Source organism: Anas platyrhynchos, chromosome 4, assembly GCF_047663525.1.
Source record: "Anas platyrhynchos isolate ZD024472 breed Pekin duck chromosome 4, IASCAAS_PekinDuck_T2T, whole genome shotgun sequence".
NCBI lineage: Eukaryota > Metazoa > Chordata > Aves > Anseriformes > Anatidae > Anas > Anas platyrhynchos.
Window position 1 is genome coordinate 11,901,272 of NC_092590.1, and position 6,957 is coordinate 11,908,228.

General features: G+C 40.2%; 1 long non-coding RNA gene across 1 annotated transcript; it reads right to left on the bottom strand.

The window, feature by feature from the left end:
• Window positions 1–609: 609 nt before the first annotated feature.
• LOC113843644 (uncharacterized) lies at window positions 610–6,222 on the bottom strand. Its single transcript, XR_003497279.3, has 2 exons — window positions 5,988–6,222; window positions 610–3,562 (listed from the first exon to the last, which is right to left on the bottom strand). It is a non-coding gene; the product is annotated as an uncharacterized lncRNA (long non-coding RNA).
• Window positions 6,223–6,957: the final 735 nt, after the last annotated feature.

Here is a 6,957-nt window from a genome sequence, read left to right on the forward strand (position 1 = left end):
CTAACCTTCACTGTTTATCTGCGCCTGCTCCCCTTTTTAGAAATAACAGCCTATCAAAAATAACTTCTGAAAACAAATTTTAACTTTGATCAACTAATATTTGAGGTCAAATTTACATTTCCACTCTCCTCCTCCAAAGTTTTCCAATGGAAGCATTGGAAAAGTACTCCTTCGTAAGGCAGGCTGTTCTTTCCCTTGAGGATAGATGTGCAGGTGTATAAAGTAAGCCTTTTAATCCAAAGCAGTTGAAAACAAAACTTAAACAGTGCATCAAAAAATGACCAACTGACAAAGCACTATAAGAGTTTTATTATCATAATAAGTACAGTAAAAAGTGTATTATGAATTTTTATTTCTGTTCATTAACTGGGCACCTCTGTAGGTGTGTATGACACAGGTATTTCCATGTGAATTGTGGGCCTGGCCCTGATTTCACGCTGTACTCGAAGCTCCATTTGCAGTAGATATATATGAAACACAGCACACATAAAAAACTGAGTCCTCAGACGTTTGTGGCACTGAATAATAACTGTCAAAAATTTGTTTCACGACGTTTGATATTTTATCTTCCATACCAGATTGCCTTCTTAATCATTGGTCAGTTAGCGGCTCAGCCTTTTATTTCACTAGAAATACTTGTTATTTTCTGAATGATTGTACCAAATAAATACTTTACAAAAGTATTGCTCTTGAAGAAATTTTGTCTGTCTATTAACCCAAATTTGTGACTTTGACTTTGCAAGAAAAGTGATGTGAATGAAAGGAAGCGTTTTCTTATCATGATTGTCACCATTATCCTCTTATGGCACCCTGGCCCTATGAACTTAAATCAGTGAGAAAACAAAACAATTGACAGTGAAGTCTAGCTTGTTCTTCTTTCTGACTTCAATTTTGCTTTACGTGCTGTGGCTGTGCCAGCTAAATCATCTTGCATTTATTTAAATGTTTTATGGGTTTCTCAGTCCTAATTTTTTTTTTTTTTTCTTTTAATACAAGGAGCTGCAGGAAGAGTCACATCTCTAATGTTTGACCTCTGTTAGGTGCAATAATATATACCACAGACCCATAAAATGAGCTCATCAAAACTGTCTGCATGACTAAAATTCTCTCATTAGCTTGTACAAAGAAGGCTATTCCTTGTTCTTGGACTTTTTTACCACTAATTTTTCTGTTTGCCTGACTATTTCTCAATGAATGAGGAGAGTTTACTTTTGCAGTAATTTGAGCAAAGGAGAAACCTCCTGCTTCTGTGTTGATATAGTCTAATAACATATATATATATCATCATGCAAAACTTACATTTACTTTTCATAACATCAGAAAGTAAATACATTTTAAGGGGCAGAAGAACAACAAAGCCTTAGGCAGTGAGCAAAGTAAACATCAGGTGAAAGACAAAAGCCTGGAAGAATTGATTATGCCACTTGGCTGCTCTCCTGAGGAAGATAAAAGAGGCCAGGACATGCTCGGCTACTCTCTGCATGTAGAAGTCAGGCTTGGAAACAATACTCTGACATCTCTGCCATGCAGATAACTCCAGCAAGCAAGTCTGCTGATTTAACTATTCACATTTTGTATTTTTGTGCCTATTGATTGACAGCTACAGAACACATTCGACCAGCCTGATCTTTGTGTACTGGCTTTAATGAAAAAAAAAAAAAAAGAAAAAAAGAATTAGGATAGGAAAGGGATGAAATTGAAAAGATGAAGTGATTAAATAAAAGATTAGGATTCCTGAAGACTGGGTATTCTGCCAAGATAATACAAGGAGAACTTGAGCCAAAGTATTGGGCCTTTGTGCACACAGCCAAGGACACCAAAGACTGCACAAAACTTCTGCTGTTCAAAGCCTGTCGGGAGATGTAGCTGCAGAAGAGTAGCACTTGATAGATCCTCAGTCTTTCAAAGACTGGGTCACAAACGTGGTGCTACCTATTGTGCTGTAACACCTCCAAGCCAACATATCAAAGGGCAGCATGCTGCTAACATCCAGTTCCCATTAAATATAATGCCAGCCAAGACTGACAGCATTTCTTGGCACTGTGCTGGATCAAAGTGCAGGTACTGTTTTGCTGATAGGAAGATCTAAGTCATAGTCATTATCTGGGGAAGGAAGAACCTGAACTCTAGGAGATATGAAGTCCGCCCTCCAACCTTCTCTCCAAATAAACCAATTAAAACAACTCAGCAATGAAACATCGAGTAATATGACCCAGGTTTTTATGTACATTTTTCTGGACAAAAGTTGCTGCTGTCTTGTTTTGCTTTCCTTTGAGTGTGGGCAAGGGAGGAGCTGCTTTGCACCATGAAGTGCTGGTCCATTATGATCGCCATAGGAAAGGTGTTCAGATACTGTAAGTCGTCATATAAAATGCTAGTTATTGAAGCTAACATTGTAAGAGAATAACATCTTTATCCCTTTTGATGCTGAGAACCCTGAGTGATGTAGCATCATCCCATCAATGCACAACACACCAGGGAGAAGCTCTCCATAGAAGATGGTCATTCAGGCTCTTACAGGATCTTTGTACAGGAAAAAGAAAAGAGGAAAAAAAAAAAAAAAAAAAAAAACAACAAAGCCAACAACTCCATCATTTCTACCGTCAAACAGAAAGAATATTCACAGGAGAAAGTCTTGCTCCAGTTGTAGGTAAAGGCAAGGCCATGCATGTGGAGTAAACAACTGCGCCAAGTGGAAGCTGCCTGCAGATGCCTCAGTCACAAAGGGCTGGCTGAGTTTATCCTGTGACCAAGGGATTTATGCAAAATAACACAGCCTGACTGCCACGCTGGATATGTAGCACACAGCAGAGCACAGCACAGGCCTGCACCCACTGAGCTTAACTCTTGCATGGATCACTGCCTCTTAGGTCTCCTGGTCAGGATCACTGCAGGAGCTGGTTTGTTGTTTTTGTTTTGTTTTTAATCTGAACTATGACACTTTTATAGTTCTGAAAATTACAATTCCTGAGTTGAATATGAAACAGTAAGTTTCACTGAGCAACACGAATTTGGAAGTGCTTTATATTCTAAAGAGAAAAAATAAAATGACAGAGAAATTAAGGATAAGAAACCTGCTCCAAAGTGTGTCGCTGCAGCTTCTCCCGTACTTCTCTGCAAGGTGGGCTATCCAAGTCAGTGTAAGGATCTGCATATGAAGAATCTGGCTGTGACTGCTTCAAAAATCAAAGCCAATAAAAAAATTCAAGAGCTTGGAGACAAAGCTCATTGACCTGTGTTCTCAGGGTATAATGATCTGCTTGTTCTATGTATATAGGAAACAACTGTTTAGGCTTCCCACAGGAAGCATCATCCTTTGGAGGCACTGACAGGCAGGTCTGTGGAGCACCCTTTACAGTGAACATTCTGCCAATGTCCTGTGGCAGTATTGCTCCCTATGACTTCTGTCAGCATGGTCTTCTGTACCCCAGCTGGTCTCTCCAGCTCCTCCTGACTGGAGCAGCAGTCTGTGCACTGTTCACTTTTATAAAGAAACTTCAGATAGTTCTCATGGGATGAAGTCATGATTAAGCTGTTCCACAGTCTTCCAGTTCTCTGCCACCTGTGAAGAGGAAAGGATCACTACCATATATTTCAAATATCTCATGTCACCAGTTTTCTTAAGAAAAGGAGGGATGTTACAATTCTGCCACTCTCTTACACTTGAGAGGTACACCCTGCTTCTGCAAAAATTACATTACATCTGCAAGATATTCAAGCATACACAGAAAATCATAAATGTGCCCAAACTCCATTTCCTACATTCAAAATGGAGCTTCAATTACATTAAGGTAAATCCAGTGCTCTAAAGAGAAACAGAAAAACTGATAAAATGGAAGTTATCCTCTGTGCTCAGGTAAGGAAATTATAAAATACAGTGAGTTCCAAACAAACTCATATGAGTTTGCACTGAGGAGAGAGATCATATCAGCTAAGCTGCCAGTTAAAGATGTTAGTGAAAAGAAGATGAAAAGTATGAAATGGCCATTGTGTAGAATAATTACTGGGAGGCAAATGAAGGAAAAGATATGGGAAACGAAGAGAAGACTCAAAAAAAAAAAATAGAAAAAGGGAGAGAAAAAAAAACACATATCTAAGATGGCTGCAAAGATGGGGTTAGGAGAGGGAAGTGTATTAGCAATAAAAATAGTGTACTTAAATCCAGAGGTAATTTTCAAAAAGTGAATTTGAACCTACAGTTCTGAATTTGACATGACATCAACAGAAGTTGCCTTGCAGATGCTTGGAATATGAAAACTGACATCCAAAATTCATAAAAAACAGCATATTGTCTAGCTATGGCCACAGGTACTGGGGCATACTCCTCTGCTTAAGGGATGTGGCACTGGTCTTTGATACACATCCCTACTGGGCAGGACTTTCATGTTAATTTTTTTCTCCAAAGACTCATTCCGTGTTGGGAACATTTTAAAGATAAAGGGTGCTGTAGGAAGGTGATTGGTGACCTTGCATTGAATTTAATCTATTAGAGCAAAATTATTTTAGTTGGCATTCATCTTACTGAGAGAATTATTTCTTGGCACTCACTACTGTAGCAACTGAACACATAATGAACATTAATAGATTGTTTTCATCATCATAAGCCTTATGTGAGCTGAGTAAGAATTAGCCCCATTTTGCAGGTGGTGAACTAAGCCCAATCCTTCAACATGATGAACGTGTCCTACATAGTGTTGTATGCCCTCAACTCCCATTGGAATTGCAGAGTGGTGAATACCTCAGAGAAAGCTTTCAGACATCCAAGCATTTTGTTTAAGTGATTTGCTGAAAGTTCTACATGTGTGGCGTTCCTTATTCTCAATTACACTAACACCATATTACATTAACTGGGCAGGAAGCCAGGAAACGCAATCTGAACCCAACAATACCAACCCAGTGCCTTAACCACAGGATCATTCTTTTCCCTTAAAACGGGCACCAAAAAAATCCAGGGTTTTCAGCAAAAATGTATGATGGGCTAATGGAAGCAGCACGTTCCCTTGGTGTAAATGAGAGCCTGTCAATGACAGCAAATGGAAGCAGGAAAATGTGTGTGTATGTTGGGGGGGGGGGGGGGAAGAAATAGCAGAAGAAAGGAGTGGCAAGACTGAGAGGATGTGGAGAAGGTCAGTAGCAGCAGAAAGTGACGAGAGAGAAAATGCTCATTAAGGGGAGCACTGAAAGAAGGCTATTAAAGGAGGGGAACAAATGCAGCAAGTGGAAAGATGTGAATAAATGTATTGCACTTATTTTGAATGAGCAAATCTTTAGTACTTTGCATGTTATTTGTGTTGAGGCACATGTAAATCTCAGGAATAAGTTGCATGTACCTTAGAACACCATAATATTTATGAATAGGATTTCTACAAATAATGGTTTATATGTTTATTGTTAATTGTCCTCTATTACTCATGTGTTATTCCCTTGTCTTGCTACAGTGTTTATAGAATCAGAATCATTAAGGTTAGAAAATACCTTTGAGATCGGCTGTCCACCCACCATCAATATGACCCACTAAACCATGTCCCTACATACTACACCTGCCCCTTCTTTAAACACCCCTAGGGACAGTGACTCCACCACCTCCCTGGGATGCCTGTTCCAGTGCCTAACCACTCTTTTTGAAACGAAATGTCTCCTAATTTCCAACTTGAACTTCCCCTGCCACAACTTGAGGCCATTCCTCTCATCCTATCACTAGTTATCTGTGAAAAGAAGCTGACCCCCAGCTCCCCACACCTTCTTTTCAGGTAGTTGCAGAGAGCAATGAGGTCTCCCCTGAGCCTCCTCTTCCCCAGAGGCAACAACCCCGGCTCCCTCAGCCTCTCCTCACAGGCCTTGTGCTCCAGGCCCTTCACCAGCTTCGTAGCCCTGCTCTGGACACGCTCCAGGGCCTCGATGTCTTTCTAGTGAGCCGGATTTCACTCCGTTCACCACCACTCTTTTTGCCTGACCACCCAGCCAGTTTTTAACCCAGCAGAGTGTACCTGTCCAAGCCACGGGCTACCAGTTTCTCCAGGCGAGTACTGTGGGAGACTGTATCAAAGGCTTTGCTGAAATCTGGGTAGACTACGTCGACAGCCTTTACTTCATACACCAGGCATGTTACCTGGTCATAGAAGGAGATGAGGTTGGTCAGGCAGGATTTTTCTTTCAAGAACCCATGCTGACCGGGCCTGAATCCCTGTCTCTCTTGCACATGCTGTGTGATTGCATTCAGGATGACCCTGAAGATAACTGGTCTCACTATTACCTTGATTAAGGAACTATTAAATACTGAGATATACTTCTTTACATTGATCCAGCACTGCAGCAACCAAGCAATTGTGCTTTGGAGTTTGTTTTTGGTTTTATTTTGTGTTATAATTAATGCAATTTACCTGTGGGTTCTCCTAAGTCCTACGCAACTGTTTCTAGACAATTTCTTGACAGAATACTTGGTAAAAGGATTTCAAAGAATTTAGCATTTTGTTCCCAAAATGAAAGGATATTAAATAGAGACTGGTCTTACAGATTCATGTTCTGCCACCTTCTCCTCCTCTTTTGATTCCCTCTTCCTTTCCTGATGCTGAATTCTGCCCAACAAGCACGCTATAAGTTGTCTAAGAGGGAACAAGCTCTCCTTCCTTTAATCAATTTATGCCACACTATCACTTATACATTCATTTATATGAGATGCAGTTTCAGAGAATTCCTTCCAGCTGCCAGTTCCCAATCCATCAATGTTACATCTCTCTGTAGGAAGGGAAGATGGACAGAGACAGAGCCACATGCATATTCATGGCAGATAGGCATGTTTTCCTCAGAAAGTTAGCATGTTTTAGCAGAACAAATCATACTGCTAGTCAAAGGCCCACAAAACCTTCATCAAGTGCGTAAAGTTCTTTTAAATAATCTTTGAAAAATTACTACAATTCTGCTAAAATTATAGAGCACAGTGGAAGAAGGCACTAGAGT